This window comes from Eurosta solidaginis, chromosome 4 (genome assembly GCF_040869045.1).
Source record: "Eurosta solidaginis isolate ZX-2024a chromosome 4, ASM4086904v1, whole genome shotgun sequence".
NCBI classification, from domain to species: domain Eukaryota; kingdom Metazoa; phylum Arthropoda; class Insecta; order Diptera; family Tephritidae; genus Eurosta; species Eurosta solidaginis.
Window position 1 is genome coordinate 169,544,161 of NC_090322.1, and position 24,576 is coordinate 169,568,736.

A 24,576-nucleotide genomic window follows, 5' to 3' on the forward strand; every position below is an offset into this window, starting at 1 on the left:
AAATACTAAGTAAAGAAATGTAATTACACATTTTCATTGAATTAATAATATTATTATTTTATTTTTTTCACAATTACACTAAAACTAAATACTGATCAAAGTATTTATGGCACATTCATAGTCAAAATTAATCCCTCACTTAAAGTGAGTTTCAGTTTTTGACATATGTAACCACGTGTGGGGTATCTTAAAAAAACGTACAACTTTAAGTAAACACTTACTTAAGTTTGACTATGAATACACCACTTATGTCCAGTTTGTCAGTACGAGTTTAAACTCCAGTTAAAGTTGTGTAGTCAATTTTAACTGAAGTTTAAAATCGCACCGAAAAACGTGGCCTTAATGTTTACATGGATTTTTATTAATATATATTTTGCTCGTTTTTGTTTGTTTGTTGTTCGACGTTCGCTTGTTCAGTGCCCCCGTAATGACTCTCATAATGACATTCTTATGCTTAATTAAAGTTTTTTTCTAAACATATACACATATATATAAATATATATAATTATTACATTTTACATTCTAATTAAGTTTTTATTCACTTATAATTTATATTATAAGGTCCGTTTTCTTAACTAACTTTTAAGATTTATCTGCTCAATAAACACAATATTTTTTAAAGAATGCGTTTATTAATAAATATTTTTATTTGTTTACGGTCTATTAATACATGTTTTTTTTTATTGTTTTTTGAGCGCAAAGTAAAACGTTATTTGTAAAGCGCCAAATACACGACACGAACATTTCCGCGAACATTCCCGTTATGTCATGTTTCTGCGACCTTTTCTGTCGTGTATGGTGGTGTTTGCCAGTTCGCGCAAATGTTCGCCAAAAATCAAAATATTTTAATTTTTGGCGAACATTTGCGCGAACTGTTCGTGCGTGTATGGCGAAATAGCTCATAATCGTAGTAATTTCTGAACGGAACAGACGTGCGCGGAAAAGTAAAATGGACAATAAAAAATTTCTGAGTTAATTTATTGAAATGTATAAATCTTTGCCATCATTGTGGCAAGTAAAAAGCAAAAATTATTGTAATAGAATTAAAAAGAATAATGATTATGCGACTTTAATCGAAAAATTAAAAGAAGTAGATCCTGATGCCACAAAGGATACAGTTATAAAAAAAATAAGTAGTTTGCGGGCGCAATACCAGCGTGAATCACAAAAAAAAGAGAGAGAGTTTGAAGTCTGGTGCTGGTGCTGATGAATATGTTCCTACTCTTTCTTTAATAAGCTCACTTTGTCCAAGAACTGCTCGTTTTTTAAACCATTCTTTGCACCAAATTCTTTTTTTGCGATCTTCTCTCGTTTTTTTACGCTTAATTGCCACAGCGAGCAATATTGCTGCACCACAATTGTTGTCCGTATTCATCGCTGTCTGAAAGAGAACTAATGTTCAGCCAAAAGTTCGTATGGTGTATGGCCAAAGCTGCGAACAAGATTGCGGAATGTTCGCGGAAATGTTCGTGTCGTGTATTTGGCGCTTTACTTACCTTAAGTACGTAGGGAAATATTCATAGGTGGAATTAAGTTGGTACCTAAAGTTAGATGCAGCTTTTTTGACAGATAGCTCATTGAAAATTAAGTCAAAAAGCTGTTACAAACTTTTAGTACTTAATTAATTTTGACTATGAATATTAGGGCGGGTCAAATTGTATGGGAAAAAAACTTCAGGTGCACATCCAGTTTCTGAATCAATGGGTCATACTGAGTAATATTGTCCATGGGACCATATGTCTGAAATGAATTTCGAGCCTCCCCAATTTTGTTAGAAAATTTTATATCCCAATCCGATATGGTCCAATGGACAATATTACTCAGTATGACCCATAGATTCAGAAACTGGATGTGCCTTTTCAACAATAAATTTTACCCACCCTAATGAATATGCTTCATACACTTTTTTTATAGTTCTTTTTCTTATTTTTATACCAATGTATTTATTGGGCAGCTCAATTTTAAAAGTTGCTTAGGAATAACGCACTTTACGTAAATATTGCAAACTTTTTTTTGGAGTATATGCCTTACAAAATTGCTTATAGAATTTTCATATATTCACTATTGTAACAAGAACATATATATAATAGTACATACAAATAAGTATGTACATAAATTTATATATTTATTATTATAAGCTTAATTTAGTTTAACGCAACACACACGCAACTTTTTTGTTTTCTTTGACAAAGTGGAACTAAGCTAAAACCATTTTTTAAATGCAAAATTTTTAAATTTACTGACGTTCATTTGAAGCCATATTCTTTCTGGGCTATGGAAATTTTTTTTCAAAGTTATTATATGCTCAGCTGAAAATATGATGCTAAAACCATGAAATATCTCAATAAAATCTAGTCTCCCTAATTACAAAAAACGAAATAGGTTTCCAAAGCTCTTAAAAATCATAATTTGTATGGAAAGGGTATTTTAAAATGCTTTTTAAGTAATTCTTATAAATATGGCGGTAAATATATGCGCTGAAAATTCTTCAAAACGCCTTTTGGGTATTGGAAATATTTTGACTCGTATTCATAGTCAGAATTAAGTTGGTACACATAGTCAGTTACAGCTTGTTTGACAGGTAGCATATACCAAATCAGTTCAAAACGCTGCAACTAACTCAAATTACCTACCTAAAAATTTATCTTCTTTCACAATGATTATCAAAAGCATTTTCATTTAAACTAATCTGTAAAAAGATTAATATTTAAAACACAAATACATATACATAGTAAATTTTATATACATAGTAATTTTTTTTTTTTGGCAGATAGCACTTAGAATGTTATGTCAAAAAGTCCAACTTAAGAGCCAATTAAACTTCCTTAACACTAACGCCATAGTCGTAACCATACCCACATCCATAACCATCTCCAATGTGATCGATTAATGGTGCCTTAAGCTAAAAATCGTGAAAATTTCACAAAAATTAAGAAAACGCAAAAAATTACAAACATATTCCACAAAAAATAAGTCTCTTAGTCATAACGTATCCAAAACAATGAACAAAATCTACAAAAAGCTATTAAATTCATCAACTAAAATATTTTTAGGTTATGGATATGGCGAGAAACCAAAAACCAATTGGTTGGCTATGGTATGGTTATGGCGTTAGCGTTATGGTATGGCACCATTAATCGATTACATTGATTTCCAAAAGGTAGGTTATAAGTCACCATTGATTGGCCCTTTAACCTTTAGTAGCTACTTTATTTTGACTTCTTAAAGTTAGTTACAGTTTTTTGACAGATAGCTCATAGAAAGTTGTCAAAAAGCTCCAACTAACTTTAGTTACCAACTTTATTTAACTATGAATACGCGTCCATGATTTTAGAAACATATTAAGTGTTGCTGGTTATTATAGATTTATTATTATACAATTTGCTTAAATGGTTAACTTTTTTATTGTAAATTTGATAAAATTGTTTAACATTGATTGTTCATACGTTGACTTACAAATATGCATGTTGGTATCTTTATTTATCTGTAAATACATTCACATTAATATTTTTTAAAGAACTATTCACTATTCTAGTTTTATATCGTATTATTAAAGACATGGTCGTCCAGCGACTTCAAAATTAAGAGCTCGTTTAATTAAGGCTGCAAATTACCTATTAACATTAAAATAACTAGTTAAAATGTTATTTTGTTCAACTTCTGAAAAAAAAAAAAACAAATCATAACAATAGCTGTCAAGCAAGGAATATGGGCGGAAAATTCTAGTGGAACATCCGGCAGATGACCGAAGCTGTCGAAAGAAAAACACTTGATCTTAGTTGGTGCTTCCAATTAGCGTGGATTATCGCAAAGCTTAGGAAGAGCTATATCTAGACGTCTAGGATCTTTATTCACTTGATCTTTATTCACTTGAGCATTTTCAGGGCGATTCTTTTGTACCCAGTCCAACCAGCTAGTTACTTCGGCCTGCTTCAAGGATCCTTTGGAAGTCAAAAACCCACGAAAGACTACTCCGACATAATCAGCTATTTGACGGACTTCAAGAGCTAACTGAAGGACTCTATTGGCATCTTATGATCACCATGAAGCGAAAATGAAAAAAAACGGGCCTGTCTTGAACCAAGCGGCTCGCCTTACAAACTTGTTAGCCAACACATAAAGCCATATTTCAATGAAAATAACAAATGAGCTTCGGATAAGTAGCGCTGCTTTTAGATGACGATCCTTGCACAAATTTAAAGGCCTATTTAAGGGCATACAACTGGAATATTGGGCCCCCTAATGGGAATGAGGTATAGTGCCGATGCCCGGCACGTTAATGTCCTAATGAACGCTAAAGCTGACATCACCACCATCGGAACGGTAAAATATGTGAAATTTACTAGAGTGGTTATACAGATGTCGGATTCGTGATGGGGGTGTAATATCCCGCCAATAACAGAATATAGGCAAAATTGTTTAGCATCTCATTTATCTACGCTCATCAGCCGACAAAAGGAGAATGACAATGGGAAAAAGAACCTAATCAACGAATGCCCGGAACTGAAATACGATCACAGACAAAACAATAAAAGCTTCATTTGAAATGCTATTGTTAGGTTAGGTTGAACTGGCCGATCAATAAATACATACTGATGTAGAATAAATTAAATTATAAAAGTCAAACTTTAACTTCAATTTTTGCTTAAAAAACATTACAAAAATAAAAAGGACATCAATTCTCCTCTTTTTACTTTTCTCAATTGAAATTTTAAAAATTGATTTTCTACAACACGTTTTTGAAATATTACAGACGGATTTACAAAACCTACTTCGTTTTAACGCTTTGACATCGCGACAATATAATTATAGCACGATCTGCTGCATTCTTTGCTTTGAAGCAAGCGAAGCGTTTATGCAAATCGTTCTTAAGATAATCCCCACATTACTCGCTCCGTCATCGGTTCGACACATATTTTTCCCATCACAATACGTTTATTTTACGAGTACGAAACGATGACGAGACAGGTTGTGTGCTGGGGGCCTTAGATAGGGTATGAATAAAATGCTTTGGCCAGTGCTTCGCTTTCACAGATGACTTCTATGTATAACCGCACCTATATCCTGCTACGCAAAAATTGGTTGAATTCGCTTTGCCGCCACCTGTATGGATTCGCCTTGTCATTTAGTTTGATTTCGTGCTCGCTTTGCGTTCGTGCATACTAACTAATTCTCAATTCGGTAACCGTGTATAACCGCTGGTCATAGCATTACGGCAAGGCGTTGAATGTATGTCGAATAGGCGTCCCTTTTAAATATTTTATACAAATAAATAATATGTTAAATATGACAAACATGTTAAATAATTAAACCTTTAAACCTTAATTTGTCCTATTTTAATTATTTATTAATATATGTACATAATATTTTCTTTAAGGTAAGGTACGTGGTACATCTCAATGTAATACTTTTTTTTTGCTAATTTACAAATATATAATTTAAGTATTAACTTTTGTTTTTAGCGGGATTTCGTAATTCTAGATTTTATGTTTTCATTTTTATTTCCGACGCAATCTGGTACTAAATAACAAAAAAATAAAGAGTAGGTACTATTCTAGTTGAAAAATTACAAACAAACAACACCTGAGGATTTAGTTAGGAATATTTATTAATATTACTATATTTTTACTAATATCTATACCTTTTTGAATTAAAGTAATAAATACACAAATCATTTCCTATTCTAATTACTTCACGTCTTAAATCTAGTTCTAAACTTTTTTAACAATGGTGTTAATTTTTATCAACTGATTTATCAATATAATAATAAAAGTTTAATATTGGCTTTTAAATTTATAAAAGCATTTTTTTCAATAAATTTTAAATGGTCAAAAGTTGTTTTATAATAAAAATTGTCTATAAATTATAGACATTTCGACGTGTGCGATTGTTTTACTTTCAAAATTACTGTTTGGTTATTAGAGCTAAAAAGGCAGCGATGTTCGTGACCATATATATTGATCGATGCCCTGTCGAACGACCTGGAATACATGGATATTGCACTGCTTTAATGCTAGTTTTCCAGTGCGAGTTCATGCTAAGTTCTCATGACTTTCAAAGATATATATCCACATGAGAAAATTTTCAAAGTTTCCAAATCTACAGATTGTTTGCTAGTGTCAGGAATAAGGCCCCGAAATCCGTAGCGCAGTTTTAGTTTAAACTACAAAAAAAGCTGGGATATGCTCTCTCGGGACCTTTTTCCCATCTTCAGTCGCTCACTTATCTACATATATATTATCTAAATTCTCAATTTCTCCGTAACAATTCTGGCATCACCTGTCAGTTAAGTGCAAGGCAAAAATGTAAACAAAAGTCAGCTGTTTTGTTGATTTTCGTGTATTCACAATAGATTTTTGCGATTTGTACTAAAAAATATTCATTATTTGCTTTTTTTTTGGAAGCGAGCTTGAAAAAAACGCTTCAAACTAAATATACAGTTTCATCGCGGCGAAACCATACAGGTGGTGGAAGCTTGTCAACTAATTCGTCCTTCTTAGCTGCTCTGACATTTCTACTTCTAGCGCAGTACGTTTTTAACACTCAACCGGAGAATTACAAAAACAAAATACATACATTGAATGCGTGTATTTGTTTGTATGTATGCCACTCTGCATTCAATCTGTTATTTTCGTTTATCTCGTCATACGTATGTACATTTCACTGGCTCGTTCACAATAGTGCCCTTTTTTTGGTCGACTGTTACTTAAGCGATTTCATCTCAAACCGCTTAGCCAACTGCACTATATTATCTTGTGTTGTTGCTTTCTATGCGATTCCCTTATCTACCTAGCTTTTTATTTCCACTACCTTGCAAAAAAATGGACTATTATCCATGTAACTAAGCTATTCTACATTCTAACTCAACTAGAGATGGTACAAGCAGTTCGTAAAGGACGAAGTGGCTTGATCTGAGTTTTACTTAATTAAGTAAAAACTTGCACTGAAACCAAGGTTTTATTGCACTGATGTTTAGGGACAACTTCACCATATATAGTTGAGTTAGAATTTAACTGATATATAGCAGTCCTACACATAGCTTCATTTGATATTTTCATTTGCACCAACATAGGGTGACCAACCCAAAGTTTAATCGATAACTATGAATATTTTGTAAAACAATCGATTATGACCACACCAAAACTAACAAAACAGCTGACGTTTGCTTACACTTTTCCCCTGCACTTAACTGACAGTCGATGCTAAGGTTAAAGCCCGAGTTAAAGTTGACATAGTCATAACGCCATAGTCATAACCATATTTTTACTTATCCATATCAAATTGGCAACAGTTATTGGTGCTTTAACCTAAAAATCGTGAAAATCTCATAAAAATGAAGAAAACGCAAAAAATTACAAACACATACCACAAAAAATAAGTCTCCTAGTCAAAACGTATCCAAAACAATAAATAAAATCTACAAAAAGTTAATAAATTCTCAAACTTAAATATTTTTAGGTTATGGATATGGCGAAAAACCAAAAACCAATGGGTTGGCTATGGTATGGTTATGGCGTTAGCGTTATGGTGTGGCACCATTAATCGACGACATTGATTTCTATAAGGTTGGTTCGATCAGCTGTTTTATCTGGTTATGGTTAAGTCACCACTAACTGGCCCTTAATTTGGAGAAAACGAGAATTTCGATAAGTCATAGATAGTCATTTATCTGAAGGTGGTGAAAACATCCATTAATAACTTGGTAGCTACAATTTTTTTATTAAAAACATACGGTAATGCAAAAAACAAGTAACTAGAAAGTAAAAATAAAATAGATGAAAAAAGAAGAAAATTAGATTATCCCTAGAAAACTATCGATAGTCGCGATAGTGCAAAATTATGTTTCAGTAACAAATGTGATTATATGTAACTGCTGTAATTTATTATCAGAGTTGGGCATTATTCGCATACATTTTATTTGGATAAATATTCGAACGAAAATATTTTCTTAGAAAATTATTCAAAGCAGATTTATTCATAAATAAATTATCTCTGAATAATTTTTTGATGGATAATTTATTTTTGAATAATTTTACGATTGAAAACCTTTTTCAAAAACTCAGAGTATTTTTAAATATAAGGCAAAGAACATTGTATGTTAACTGAAAGAAAATCATGGTATAAGAATGAAGGTAATTCCATTGTCCGTTGTTGGTCGCTAAATTAAGGGCCTGGCAAAGTTGACATAGTCATAACGCCATAGTCATAACCATATATTTTACTTATCCATATCAATTGGTGTCAAAAAATTACAAACATATTCCAGAAATAATAAGCATCTTAGTCAAACCGTATCCAAAACAATATATAAAATATACAAAAAGTGAATAAATTCACCAACTAAAATATTTTTAGGTTATGGATATGGCGAAAAACCATAAACCAATTGGTTGGCTATGATATGGTTATGGCTAGAGCGTTATGATATGTCACCATTGACCACCTACGTTGATTTCCATATGGTTGGTTGGATCAGCTATTTTATATGGATATGGATATGTCAACTTTGTCAGGGATTTTAACCACCTAACCATTAAACAAGTTATGACACTTCGTGCTACCATCTCAACTAAAAAAATCTTTCATATTTTGAAAAACTATTGCATTTTTTGCGTGCGCTTAAGAATTTGCAAATTTAACCGTGAAAAATAGGCAAAATTTAAGAAATTATCAGTAGTTTATTTCGCCAGGGTATATATACTGCGAGTTGAGTGCACTACTCAACGGGAACTCCGAAGCTTGATAACCGTATTTTGCCTCGAAAATGTTGGCGGCTTCACTTTAGATTCAGCTTTGGTATCATGAAACCGCTAAACATAAAACTGCTGGTTAATGTAAGATTCGGCCAAATATCGATGAAGCAGATATCTCTCCGATTTCGGCCCATTATTTGAAAAGCTATTCACAGAAAATGTGAGTTAAAGATCAAGTGAACATCACCGAACACCCGCGATTTCTATAAAGTTAACTCCACGCTGATACGACTTGGTAAGAATAAAGACAAGAACGACTAAAGCATCCAAAAAGCGTACAACTGGCGAGCTTTAAGTGTGGACAACATCCTCTATACATATATGGGTGCCTTTTAATATGCCCCCCAAGCTTAGTATTAGGGCTTCGTGAAACGTTGGTCTCAATGGCACAAATCTCTGTATCGCGATATGACAAAAAAAATTATTCCAAAGCTGTAAAATTACATACGTTTTTTTTTTCAAATGCAAAAGAAACTTCTTGCTTCTCAACGTAGAGTAACGGTCCTAGAACGGGTTTCTTTCCTTTTTTTATCATTTTTATCTTTGACGTTCTCAATTTACCACAAAAATATCTTAAACAAAGAACTGAAGATACTAAATGCTTCTAATATAAATATTTTTTGAAAAAATATCAAATATTAACTTTCAAATTACCCTCTACTACATATTTTGGATTGGGCAGCGCTATGCTAAATTGTGACATAATGATAAACTTCAATAATCTGTTTTTTAATCAAAAATTACAACCTTATAATGATAGTGAAATACCTTCTTTTGTATACCCAGAAAGAAAACAACTGTTTTTTTTGAATTTATTTATCATTCGAATAACAAAGAGAATAATTTATTCATCACAAAAATGAAATTTCTTTAAATAAAAAATATAAAATGCATTCGTAAAAACCTACATAAAATTATTTACCTCCTATTTGTTATTCGAATAAATTTTGCCCAACTCTGCTTATTAACTCTAATTTCAATTTATTTTTCGTTTTCATTTGTATATTAAACATTTTCTAATGTTATTTTTATATTCGTTTGCTTTCTATGCTCAATATAATTTTTTTATTTTTAATCTGAATAAATATTAATATTTAATGTTGTTTTATATTAAATTTAATGAAAGCTCGACTGGAACATTCAAGCTAAAATAATTTTTTTATTTACTATGATAAATAAAAATTTGTGCCTAATTTCCAAATTCCTTATTTTATATATATATATATTTTGTTTTACTTCCGCAAATGTATGTATATTTATGGATGTGCATATTAGAGCGTAACGAAAAAACAACAACAAAATTTCGCGATGCACTCGTTAATAAATACGAATCGTTTCGGTCTTCTTTTAACTTCATAAAAATATATTTGAAAGTTCAATAGACTTTTGTGTTCAAAATATGCCGTTCGTGACAATGTCATTGATGTACATACATTAAAAAGGGTCGAACCCAATACGAAATATATATTTCAAGTTTATTTTATGAAGGTTTCGAAGCAAGTTTTTTATATTTTTTTGATTATTTTAACTACCTCGTATTTTATTATATTTTTGTTTAGTAGACCTCCGATTTTGAAAATTGATATGCCTTTATGTGTCTTTAAAAGCAGCTGTTGTTTTAAAAAAAGTCGCCATTTTATAGTTTTTTGAAACGCTTAAGGTATGCGAGGGTTGTAAAATTTGTCTAGCAGAACGACTTAAGAGCTCGAACGAACATACAAAGGAAATATAGCGCTTTTTCATACCAATATAAATTTTGGTCCCGATTCGATTCAGTTAAGACAACACCAGGGCTTCAGGTTCAGATTACGGTATGAAGACTATATATTAAAATAAGATCTTAGACCACTGTACGACATTACTTAACCGGTTCCGATCAAAATTTATAAATTTATATATAAGCAATTAATAGTTATAATTATAGCATTAAAAATAACGAAAATAAGTTTAAAACCAGAATTTATTCCGTTTGTACGAATTTATCTTGAAAAGTAAATTATATTGCATTATAATATGTATGTATGTTCAGATTGATTGATTGTGCGGTGAACTCTTGCATTTTCGATACGCCCTAATGCACGTACGCATATGTATATGTACATATGGGCAATACATATGTTTGAGTGCAGCTTGAAAAATTTAATATACACATATCGTAAACATAGTTATGTATGTAAGTATATATTCACTAATTTATCAATTCCTGATTTAATAATAAATAAATTTATCCTTTTTACTTTCTCATCAAAATTGTGAATTATATGTTTTTGTTGTTGTTAACGTAACAGTTTTAACCATAAATAATTTGGTTCGCCCACTTGTTGCATTTAATCCGATCGGTGAACTGTAAACGGAAATAAAAAATGTAAAGTTATAAAAGCATAAACCTGTTGAAAAATTCATGATTTCAATTATCTAAGCTTATTAATATGTATATATATACTTATGCGTACGTATATTTCAATTAGATTAATAACAAACAGGACGAAATTTCTACATAGACCATATGGGGCCGCACCACATGCAAAAATAAGTTAGAATGGAGCTACCTGTTCGAAGGAAACAACACATAAGAGCCGCTTTCACAATCTGTAGTTAAGTTACAATTTATCTGGAGGATAGCGAGCCTTCAGAAAGCGTCATTTGACACTTTCGTCCTAAGAAGCTATCTGATTGATTGGTATCCGCCAGGTAAAATCTAACTTAACTGGATAGAGGCGGTTGAACATAGCTTACCAATAGCAAACCGACGCGGACTCAATGACCTTGCGAGAAGCATGTTCCCACTGTATAGTCAACCCACTTTGCTTTTTTGAAGTTAAATAAAGTGCGGCGTTCAGATGTGATGGAATCGGCTGTCTATTTCAGCGAGAGGAGTATGGGCAGGTTGAGAGATGCCAGTATTGACAAGGGTGCCAGTTGACAAATTCTTCGCTGACGATCGAAATGTCTGTAGGAGTATAATAATTTCCTACCACACGTGTAGAGGAGTTTTCTTTCACCGTCAAAAACGTCGTGTAGTCCACTTTTACCACAAACAGCTATCACCTGCTGTATGCATGCAGGTTAGAATGCCACTTTGCGTTACGGACATTGAAATAACCCAAATTGATGCGGTTTTCGCCAGTGAGTAGAGTAATTTTATAAGGGTGGCATGCATCGGGGCAGCAGGTAATAATTTATGATTTCCAGACTTGCATCGCAATTTCGCCTTGCTCCCTGCGGCAAATGTCAGGATTAAATAGCTTGTGTTGCATCATACATCTACTTGTTCCACTTGCTTAGTTAAAAAGCACTCAATCGAAATGGGTTTATTAGTTGTTGATCTAAGCCGTTACACTAACATTACACATATAATCAATTTTATTTCGCATATTGCATAAGCGCAAACAGATGCAATAACTGTTTGCTTAATTCAATCCTTATGCATATAATCCTTATGCATATTCCATTTAAAACGCTATTACACAAGGTAGTCGTTAGGCTCACTTGATCATCATCTGCAATCCTTCATACAAACGTACATATACAGACGACATCTTATGTATGTATGCATTTCTATGTGTGTGTATGACAGGTTTTTAAATTCTAATAAATTTAAGTTTAATTTAATTCACCCTACCACAAATGTGTACTTGTTGCACAATCACGAAATGTTTCTTTGTACATATGTACATTTAGCTAGCACCCATGTGAATAAATAAGTAGGTATGTGCATATGGAAGCGCATCAACACTGGAATATCTTTACATAAGCTGGAGTATGTTCTACACGTTACTTATACACAAATACAAACATCCCGAAAGAAAGCCATAGCCAAACTGAGCAATAGAAGACACCCTGTAGTAAATATAGCGGTTTAGTAGGCGTCACAGATATTTTACAAGTTTTACAATCTAGGATCACAAAGAACAGTTGTGTACGTGGAAAGTGCTGACTGAAGCAAATTTTCCCTGTTTTCCTGTTCCGTCCTCAAACAGACCTTAGAAGAGGCCATAGACCTACTCAACGAATTATTTTTTGGTCATACTATTCCCGGCTAGCTCATGAGCTTTACAGGTGCTTTCAATATATCTGTATACCGGTACATATATAAGCTGTTACTAAAAGGGTGGGACAACTCATTAAGAGATCTGCCGCATTCATTGATCTGCTTTATGTCGTCGACACATGTGTCTAGTGCCTGCGGCTGTCTGAGAATATATTTTGGCGAGTACGAGTATTAGCAGTTTTATATATCACTATGCTGCTGCTGCTAAATAAATGCACAACAACAACAGAGCAAGTAGCCACACTTATGTGCATGTACACATTAAAGCAAGCAGTCACCCCTATGTACATGTACACATTAAAGCAAGCAGTCACACATAAACATCAGTAACCGCGAAGAAGAAAGAGAAACAATCGCATATCACGTTATCATCAGCTAAGAGCAGGAGTTGTTACTCACACATACACACGCATATGGCTAGAAGAAAAACATAAACTACAGATATACATGTATATATCTAAATAACCAAGCATGAGATACAACTGTTCTAGAAGGCATTTTCCGAAAACGTCTAGACCTTAGGAGAAATGAGCGAACGAGGTAACCGAGGGTATAAAAGCGGCGCAAGCTGAGTAATCAGCAATCAGTTTTGATTTTAACACGCTTTAATAAAGTACGCTGTAATTGTGAAGTACTACTCCCAAAGTAGTCAAATAAAGAGTGTTTTGTTATACTGAATATTTGAGTTATTTATTCGACAGTTCAGAGATTCGAACGTCAACAGAAGCTGCAAAATAATAAGGAACTTCCCAAAATTCGTTACAATATATTGTAACAAATTTACTACCATTCCGCTTATTTCAAATCTTCTACTATGGTTCTAATCACTAAACTGTTGAATAAATAACTCCAATATTCGATAATGCAAAATGGTCTTTATTAGACTACTTTCAAAATAACGCTTCTATTGCTTGACAGATAGCGTGCTTAATCAAAACTGATTCCCGCACCTCTACTGTTGTCGCCTTTTATACTGCCTAGTTTCCTCGTCGCATACTTCTTGGCTTTTCCATTCCAGAACTTACTAGGTAGTTATCAGCTACAAAATCACCAGCCACAACTACGTTTATAGCTTCTCATATGTGCGTGAGTAATACTTGCACAAATTATTGCCCTCTCTTGTGAGCACCTCAGATAAGATATATGCATGTGTTTGTGCGTTGCTTCACCGCTGCGTGTACGTACATAAGTGTAGACATAATGATTGAATTATTGATGTGCATCAAGTCACTGCTTAGCATCGGCTTAGAGATGATAGTATCCCTTAGTGCTGCTAATATTCGTTATAATATAAGTTAAGGAGCCCAAGGACTAGGGCTCCAAAAAGTTAAAGTTGGGGGCCGCCCCGCGGCCCCATTGCAACCTGAAAAGATCCAAATAAAAATAGGTTTTTCCGCTTAACAATATTTACCATTTATTTCCGTTCAATGTCAAAAACAGACTGACTTTATCATTAACTTAAACTAAGCTCTAAGCTTCTACATTAATCTAAGTGATTTCATAATTGCTGACACTGCACTTCCCACGATTGGCCAAAATAATATTTTATCGCTTGCGTGGCGAATCACACGGCTTGCATTTTGTCCGCATATCATATCGCTTACGCTGCAGTTCCCATGGATTGCATTTTGTCTGCTTACGCAATATGATATCGGATCAATTACCTACGTTGGCTTTGCTTGTGTTTGTTGAAGTGTGGTGTCAGCACATTCTTACAAGTAAGTCTGTCTGCCCCCTTGTTAAGTACCCCCCCTTTAAACATCTGCGTCCCGCAGATGACCTCCTTTTTCAGAAGGATCCTTTGCATGGCTTGGCTGGTCCTGATCTGTGGTCTGATTTAGTCTAGGAAAGTTGATTGTAGTAGTGAGTTTTCTCCAGAAAATTATTGCCAAGTTGTTTAAGCTGATTAATATTTTCCATGCTCAGGCCGTGAATGTAGTTAAGGTTCAATTTTAGTCCTTCGCTCGTGATGTTTACCAAGGGCGGTGGCAGGGCCTGCGCTGTGCGTACTGATCTGTTGGTGAATGTTTGATTTCACACCGTGATTGTTTCGTTGTTCAAAATAATGACGTACGTTCCATTTAGGGTTGTGGAGTAGTTCTTCCCTTGTAATAGGCCTTCAAAGTTTGTAACAAATATTGTTGAGTCTGTGATCATCTCGACGGTTTTGGTGTTGTCTGGTTCAAAGCGGCATTTGGCATCGCCACCTTTAACTAGCCTAGCTAGGCACCCGTTTTCCCGTAGTTTAGTCAGGGATTTGGGAGAACAAATTGTTGTGTTGCTGATCGAAGGGCAATCCTCGTTCACCCCGAACGTTTCAACTTCGTTTATTAGCATTTTTTTTATAGCTGAGGTCAACGTGTTGTCCTTTTATAACAGCGGCCCGTGTTATGAGGAGTCGGTAGCCATCTGGTTTTACCTTTGGCATTGAGAGTACGTACAAAAGTGTGCTACCGTTTGAATACACGGAGGCCGACCCGTACTCTATGGCTTCAATGGTGTTCTGATATGGTAGGGAATCTTCCTCCATTATGAGCCTTCCAATCTCGTCTCGATCAAGAAGATTTGTGTTGATTACGCCAGTTTTCGCCATTTGGCACGCTTGGACGACTTCTGACACCTGTTCCTTCAAGATAAAGACTTTGCTTAGGTCAAGAAGTTCGATATTCTCCACGCTAATGTTTTTGCTTATAGCGTTAATGTGGAGCATCGCTTCGTTTGCTTTCTCGATTGCCTCGCGGGTACCGTTGAATAGTTTTTCGTTGACCCGGTACTGGTGATTGTTGTTTATTATCACGTCATTCATGCTTCGAAGAATATAGTCCCAATCCGCTGCATCTGGAGACCCAGCTATCCACTTCCATGCTGAACCAATCCAGTCAATGGAACGTACCCTTCGTGATTTGCTTATTTGTAGTTCGTCGAGACGCAGCTTAGTTTGATTTAGGTGGAATTGTAGCACAGTCCGCACAGCCCTGCTTGTAATATCGTGCTCTGTTGACTCCATCAATTTGAACAAAGCCGTGTTGAAGTAGTTTAGGTCGACCACATGGACTAAACTGAAGTGTCCGTTCAGGATCCAACCACGCCCGTGCTCAATAGTTACCAGTGGGGAGCCATAATTGTAGATGTTGAGGCCGTACACGCCAGATATTAAAAATAAACTGTGTTCCATTATGGAGAGAAAAAAAACTCATTAGTGTTGGTAAGATTAGTATTGACCATTTTTTGTTTTTAGGCACTTTTATTATTTATCCCAGGGACGGTGAACTAATAATAAATGGTTACATAATGTAAATCTTGTTTTCTTTTGTATTTTTTCCTTTTATTATCCTACTAAAGAACATTCTATTGTATAATAAAAAAAATCTTTCCACACTAAGGGAAGAGTTAAAAAAATTAAATTTTTTGTGTGGTTTTTTGAATTGAACTGCAATTTATTTATGTGTTTTTTGTTGCGTTTAAATGTATCCCTATATCCTACCACCGTCCCCGGCTACCCATCGTGGTACTTGGAAGGTCCACAGGATCCGAGAGCATGGATATGAAAGGGAGGTAGTTTGTAATTCTTTACTTTTGTTTGAAAGGTAGCGTTAAAGGCTACTACCCTTGGATCCTGCCGCCTTACAAAAACTTGTGGTAAAGAAGCTGAGGAAAGAGGATAATATTTCTAAGAATTACTGAAATGTTTCCTCTTTACCCCCTTCTTTAAAGTTTTTTATGTTTTTTTGTTTTTTTTTTTTTTTTTTTTATTTTTGCTATTTTTTCTATTTGTCTAATTTGCCTTTTTTAGTAAGCGCATAATTAGTTTTTTGTTGTGGGCAGATTTCTTCTTAAGAAAAAAATTTATTTTTTATTTTACCTCTTTTATTAAGCGTGTAATTAATATTCCTGTGGGCAGATATTGCTTCATTCAAAATTTTTTAAACGAAAAATCGTTTCCTCTGTTTTTTTTCTATTTTTTTGTTGTTTTTTTTTTTTTTTTTTGCAATATTTTATGTTGCCTCTTTAATCGCTTATGTGGTTTGTTATAGAAAAGATCTTTGATCTTGAAATTGACGCCTTTTTGGCGTCGTCTGTGCTATAGAATTTCAAATCTTTGGGTCCCTTGTTGGGACATCTTTTTGTTGTTGACTTCCCGTGGTGACCTTATTATCTTCTTTTTTTTTTTTTTGTTTTTTTTTTTTTTTTTACCATATGTTGGCGTATTTTTTATCTGCGCCAACCGTTTCCTTTTTGTAAAGTGCCTTTTGTTTTGATTTTATCTGTTTATCCCTGACGTAAATCTCATCTACTGGCCTAAATTCCTTAGCTCTTTTCCTTTTTTTATTCAATCGGATATTTCTTAACTCCTGGTTTCTCTTGATTTGTTCCCTAATCTCCTTGTGGACCCTACTTTTGAAGTTGGTTAGGCTTTGTTAGTTAATTCTTTCGGTTCTGTTGAAAAATATGTCGCTAGGCTTCCTCTTCGTTACAGAGTGTATTGTTGTGTTGTAACCATCGACAGCAATATACACCAATTCCTTTGGTCTAGCGTTATTTATTTCTTTCCGGAGGTACCGATAAATCTCAATAATGGTAGAGTGGAATTTTTCGATCTGGCCGTTTACTTCACTTCTTTGAATTGGAGTCTGATATAGTTCGATTCCCAAACCTCTTATGTAGTTACATACCAATGGAGTCATAAATCCCCTCTCATTGTCGGTGACTATCATTTTAGGAGTTGTGAAATAGTGTATTACTTTGGCTAGTTTAGCGCGGAGAGTGACGGATGCTTTATTTTTAATGTGAAAAAGCTTGGCAAATTTTGAAAATTTGTCTATGCAAGATAAAAATTTCTCCCCTTGAATTTCAAAAATGTCCACATGCACTATTTCGCATGGATATTTCGGCACTGGAGTCTCTTTTATCGGTGGTACTGCCGGATGCCTATCATACTTGTTAGCAAGGCAGGTTTCACAGTTAGAAGTGAAATTTTTTATCTTACTAGCCATTTTGGGAAAATAATGCCGTTCCAAGATTTGTTCCCTATTTTCTTTTGAGTTTCTATGGGCCCTCCTATGTTCTGTCTCTATTATACCGCAAATCCTATCCTCGTTGGCCACATCCTCGACCACCCTCTGAGTTATCCTAATTTTGTATAAAAGGAAATTTTCTATATATACTTCTTGTAGGAGTTGTAAGTAACTTTCTGGAATCTTTATTCCATTTATGAATGCCGGGTTTAGGCGTTCCTTCAAGGCTTCGGTTAAGCTGGCCTTTTCAATTATATCTAGTCTCACATAATGACGAGTGAATCCTGGATGTGGGTTTTCAACACAAACGTTCAAAGGGGCTTCAACGTGTGGAATAAGGTCCGAAGAATCCTGTTCAGCACTGTGAGCTGTCCCCTCGTCACTTCTAGCTTCTGTTGGTGCATCGTTGGGTTCCGACGGTGCTGTCAAATGGTTTGCCTGGCATGGAATTCTGGAGAGAGCATCCGCCACGACATTCGATTTACCAGGAGTGTAAATCAATTCGTGGTTATACTCTTCTATTCTAGCCTTCCACCTCTTCAACTTGGCGTTATAGTTTCGACTTCCTAACGCAAAAGTGAGAGGCTGGTGGTCAGTGAAAATTCTAACTTTTTCGCCCCATAGAGGTAGGATCTCAAGTTGTCTAGAGCCCAAACTATAGCCAACATTTCCTTCTCGTTTGTGGCATAGTTTTCCTCTGTTCTGCTTAAAGATCTTGAGATGTAGGCGATGGGTCGATCTTTCCCTGTTTCTCCTTGGGATAGCACCCCACCAATGGCATAGTTTGAAGCGTCCGTGGTAAGGTTGAATGGTTTTTCGAAATCTGGAAATGCGAGAATATCTGAGGAAACGAGTAGTTTTTTTAGAGTATCGAAGGCCTGAAGGGCCTCGGAATTCATTTTGATACGCACTCTACTAGATTGGTTTTCCTTGACCTGCGAATTCTCACCGCGTGTGAGATTGGTCAAGGGTTTAGCAACCTTAGCGTAATCTCGAATGAACTTTCGGTAATACGACGTCATTCCCAAAAAGCTTTTTAGTTCCTTAAGCGTTTCTGGGGGTGAGAGGTTCTCTACAGCTTGGACCTTTGAAGGATCTGCCTTCATCCCGTGGGATGTTATTACATATCCCAGAAATTCTACTTCCGTTCTCATAAACTTAGTTTTTTCAAAATTCACTCTCAAATTAGCATCCGCAAGCCGTTTAAACACTATCTCTAAATTTACTAAATGTTCGTCGGTACTTTTTCCAAAGACAATAATGTCGTCGATATACACGTAGCATATCCTCCCTATATACTCTTTAAGAACGTCATCAATCATTCGCTGGAATATAGCCGGAGCGTTTTTTAACCCAAAAGGTAATCTCAGAAATTCGTACTTTCCATTCATGGTTGAAAACGCTGTTTTGGGTATATCTGTTTCTTTCATTGTGATTTGGTGAAAGCCTGAGGTCAGATCTATAGTTGTGAAATATTTTGCGTTCCCTAAACTGGCCAGCGTTGCATTAATATCTGGGATAGGATAGGCGTCTGGCACGGTGACTGCATTCAGACGTTTGAAGTCCACTACCATTCTATACTGCTTTTCACCAGAGGGTTTGGGTTTTTTCGGAACTACCCAAATAGGAGAATTGTACGGGCTTTTGGATGGTCGTATAATTCCTTCTTCAAGCAACTCAGTAATTTGTTATTCTACCTCTTCCCTCATGTTTGCAGGATATGGGTAACTTTTCGTGTATATGGGCTCATTCGTGGTAGTCTTTATCTCAGCTCGAACTGTGGTTTTTATATTTGTTTTGATGTTAAGTGGACCGAATAAATGAGAATACTTTTCTATCATGGCTTTTAGGCTTGGGAGAATTGCGTCGGGTATATCGTCAGTTTCGAAAAAATTTAGGCTTCCTACGACTTTGTTTTTGAGCGGAATTCTTATATTGGGATCTATTGTAAGGACATGTTTTTTCCTGTCTATGACGGCACCCAGTTCTTTGAGGGTGTCATCGCCTATTATCCCATCAAACGAGCTTAAACCAGGAAGTGCGTAAAAGGTCACCATAGCTTCGTTACCAGCATTTTGGAAAAATCTCCCACTGATTTTTTTGTTTATTACTACAGGTCCTGCTACGGTGGTTACTGAGAAAGGTGGATTGACTGGGACTGTATTAGTTGCCAATTCAGGTCTTATAAAATTTTTATTTGCCCCTGTGTCAACTAAGAACTTTAGGGCTACTTTGTTTGGTGTCAAACAAGTGAGATAGGGTATACTGGATTGCGCGGTAGTCCTCATATGAAATAGGCTGGTGGCCCGTCCGCCATAAAATTTACCTGCTGGAAGTTGTCTTCTGTCGATTCAGCATACGTCGAAGGTCCGCTTTCTACATCTGCGCTGTTGGCTTCCATGTTGTAGAGCCTCTGCTGTTTGGGCATATTTTCAATCGATGATGCAGGTCCCCTTTTGAAGGCGTTGTTATTCGTCGGTCGGTTCATGTAGTTCACCTGTCTGGTTTGAACACTGTCGTCGACATCCATTCTTTCCGCAGGTTTTGGGGCTGCTGGTCTAGCAGGAGGTGCGGTGTTCGTCCCTTGATTGCCTTGGAATCTGTTGTAGGATGGCCGGCCATTCCCTTGAGTATTGTTCCGATTCGTCCAGTTGTATGTAGGCCGTGATCGAGGAGGTAACGGTGGTCTCTGAGTAACTTGCGACAGGGTATTGGTGGGGACAACTACTCTATTTGGAGTGTTTGCATGGACTATTGTGTTCCTTAACGTTAGGTTCTGGATGTCAAGGCAGGCCGTGTACGCTTCTGGCAGTGTTTTTGGCTTCTGCACTATAAGCATACGCGACAATTCTGGACTGAGGCCCCGTATGAAAACATCGAGTGCCCTGTTACGGTACGTTTCCACAAGGACCGACACGGTTTCCTGGCTATAGTCATCGCACTTGATTTTGTTCACTATTAGAGACAACTGATGATTGACCGTTGCGTAGAAATCATCTAGTTTTGAACCTCTCTGAGCTAGCTGATTCAGTTGGTGCTCTAAAGTCCTAATGTCCCTTTTGTCTGCGTAATGCAGCGATAATACCCTTTTTATTTCTACCCAATCGCTATCGAAAACATTATACGCTACCAGTGCTGCATCGGCAAAGCCACGGATTTTTTGCCTAATACGTTGCAGGATGGCACGATACAGGGGCCTTTCCTTGACGATATCGTAGTCGGACATAATTCCTTCAACGATGTGAACCCAAGAGATGTATTGAGAAGGGCTGCCTTCACAAACTTGCAGCTCCTTCACGCAGTCGGGAAGTCTGCCAATGTCCTTTAGGTCTTGCTCCGACAGTGGTGTTCGCACCGCTGCCAATACCCCCTGTGGCTGCGTTCTTACGCCACCCTGTTCTACTCTTCCCAATCGCTCATCGATTCTGGCAAGATTTTGTTCTAAACTCGCGTTATTGCATTCAATTTTCCCTAGCCTAGAGTTCAGAGCAACACCGTTGCTTTCTATACCCCCAAGGCGTGTCTCAAGCCGCCTAATCTGCTCGAGGAGAGCATTGATGCCCCCATTAAGTTCATTAACTTTCGTGGCTAAAGCGTCCATTTCAGATAAAAAAAAAAATTTAGTTTGAGATTAAAAAATATATTTTTAAATTTTAATTTGGCACACGGTGGCTCTTTAAAAATTGTTTATATTTTTTTTTTTTGTGTTACTTACTGGCGTTCGCGATCACCTGACGGGATAGTCCTTATAGCACAGACGATTTGTTTGTTTTTTGTTTTAGTTTTAAGGTTGTCCTTACACTTTGACAGTTTCCTGCAAAGAAAAAAAGGACTTTAGTTACATTTGTGAAACTTTTACCGTGTTCTTATGGCAACGGCGACATGTACCAAGTTGGCGTTTCACAGTACATTAGTCTTTAAATAATTATGGTTTTGGTCAGGGGAGGCTGTGTCACTCCTTTTTAGTCGTCGACAATCAGATTGAAGGCAACCTACTAAGGCACAGTTGCTCCACAACGCTCTGGACATATTGCGAATCTTTAGCGTGTTCTTATGGGTACGCTGAAAGTATCGCAAGTAACGAGTGACCGTTTCCAGTGTGTGCTTATGTGTACCCTGGAAACTCCACAAAAGGATAAGCCGGCCCAAGTGTGTTCTTATGTGTACGCTCGGGTTAACTTTTAAAGCCGGCCCAAGTGTGTTCTTATGTGTACGCTCGGGTTAACTTTTTCAGAAGGAAATTTTTGCCGTATCCTGAAGGGAGCGGCAAGTTGCATATTGCAAAAAAAAATTTTGTGTACATGACACGGTCACAGGAGTCGTTAACCATTTTTCGGCCTTTGGTATGGTGAGGTCCGTCCTAGAAGTATAGGTATACGGACTCACCCAGCCAGTGTAATTATACGTGCACTTGGAATAGCAATAGTGGGGCCGTAGGATAATTCACTTATAAAATGTTTCAATTTTCGTGTTGAATTTTATTCGCGCGCCAGAGGATCTTAGGGGTCACAGGCTCGCTTCTTTTGATATTATTCCTGCATAGCCCTCTGAGGGCTTTTAGGATTGGACGTAGTAATTTATTGCGTGTAGCATCACTTTTCACTCAACTTTTTGTTATTCACTTGTTTTTTTTTATTATTCGTTTTACCTCTCCTGGGGAGAGGAGCTTTTATACCCTGGAGGGTCCCGAAGGGAATCGCAGAGTTAAGCTATCGTCATAACCGGAGGGTCCCCTCGAAGGTGAATCTCGGTTTTGGTATTTTCGTTATTGGCTGTACAAGCCTTAAATTATCTAAGCTGAGGTCTTGCCTCTCTATATATTTTTTTATTCCTTTATCGGTAAAATTTCTATTATTATTTTTTTCTTAGCACTCGACTATCACTATCACTTTGTCACTAATCACTATGGACCTCACATTTAAGGAGGTCCTTTTTGAAGGACCCACTTGCCATTGGGTCCCTGCTCGGCGCCAGTTAAGGAGCCCAAGGACTAGGGCTCCAAAAAGTTAAAGTTGGGGGCCGCCCCGCGGCCCCATTGCAACCTGAAAAGATCCAAATAAAAATAGGTTTTTCCGCTTAACAATATTTACCATTTATTTCCGTTCAATGTCAAAAACAGACTGACTTTATCATTAACTTAAACTAAGCTCTAAGCTTCTACATTAATCTAAGTGATTTCATAATTGCTGACACTGCACTTCCCACGATTGGCCAAAATAATATTTTATCGCTTGCGTGGCGAATCACACGGCTTGCATTTTGTCCGCATATCATATCGCTTACGCTGCAGTTCCCATGGATTGCATTTTGTCTGCTTACGCAATATGATATCGGATCAATTACCTACGTTGGCTTTGCTTGTGTTTGTTGAAGTGTGGTGTCAGCACATTCTTACAAGTAAGTGTGTCTGCCCCCTTGTTAAGTTATATATCATTTTCCCAACATCGGGCATAGGCGCCAAATAATTCCATGCACTGTGGATTGTTAACATTTATGTTTGATATATGGGCAAATCCCCAAAACTTTTACTTCTTTGGATACTCGGGTTTTACACACTGGCAAAAAACTTAAGGCCAGAAAAAAGTACATGGACATTAAGTTTGACCTTTTGACTATCCTATCTGATGATCTTAAAAATCAAGAAAGTTGATAGTAAGTTTTTGCAGAACTTCGAAACGTAAAAAACGTAGATTTTTACACTTTCTCAAGCGAGACCCTTGATTTTTTTTTCGAATTTTTTCGATAAAATTTTGAGGCATCGCCGAAACGCTATTTTTTTATTAAACTGAATGTTGTTTTTGAGACAGAGATTCTAAAAGTATGAGCAAAATTAATGTGCCCCTCCAATACTCAAAACTTTCATCAATCAATAGCGATACTTTTTTTTTTTGTCATTTTCAATATTGACAGTTTTTTGCCTATAGCTTTTTGAGGCAACTGAGTATTGAAATTTGGATTATACACGACAATACCCTACCAGGGACTAAAATATCTGGGGCTTCAAATTCGATGTGCCCCTTTCAGTTTTGAAGGTAGAGGCAGAAAAGTGGAAGCACTTGGTTGCGTAAATTTTTTCAAGGAGCATGTTTTTTTGTGGGCACAGCTACAATTTTACTTTTATCACTTCATACCCGTTTGTTAATTTTTTCTCTACACCACAGTGGTATACCATCAATTGCCTCATCTTGGGCTATTCACGCAAGGAAAGTTATTCATATTTGTAAATGGGGCAAATATACGAAATTTCCGACAAAAATTGGCATTCCGTTAAGAAGTGTAGACAAAAATTTTTTTTTTTTTAAACCAGGTTTTATTTAAAAGTAAATGAAAAGAAACACAAATTTGGTACAAAAATTTAAAAAACAAAAAAAAAGTTTGTCGACACTTTTTGACGATTGGCAATTTTTGGCGAAAATTTCGTATATTTGCCACATGTACAAACATGAATAACTTTCCTAGCGTGAATATTCCAAGATGAGGCAATTGATGGTATACCACTGTGGTGTAGAGAAAAAATTAACAAACGGGTATGAAATATTTGACGGTTACCCGGTTTCATATTTTTGCCGATATCTCTAAAACCGGGTTTTTCGTATCAACAAAATTTTACCTAAATATACCCTACATAGATATTTACATCCTGATAAAATTTCAACACTAACCGACTGTGTTTAAGTAAGTAAAAAAAATTAAGGTTTTCCGGGTTTATATTTTTATCAATATCTCCAAAACTGGATCTCGGGTATTAAAACTTACC

The 24,576-nt window shown here is 35.9% G+C and overlaps 1 protein-coding gene across 3 annotated transcripts in view; it reads right to left on the reverse strand.

Annotated features, from left to right (window-relative positions):
• Nucleotides 1-9,795: 9,795 nt before the first annotated feature.
• The window catches only part of LOC137250617 (uncharacterized), a 373,691-nt gene continuing 358,910 nt past the window's right edge, over nt 9,796-24,576 (reverse strand). For 2 of the 3 annotated variants that reach the window (XM_067783738.1, XM_067783741.1), the window contains one exon: nt 9,796-11,097. The gene's annotated coding sequence lies outside the window, so the exon portion shown is untranslated. Of the gene's footprint in view, nt 11,098-22,731; nt 22,862-24,576 lie in introns of those variants that run through there. The other variant, XM_067783739.1, reaches the window with a different exon arrangement.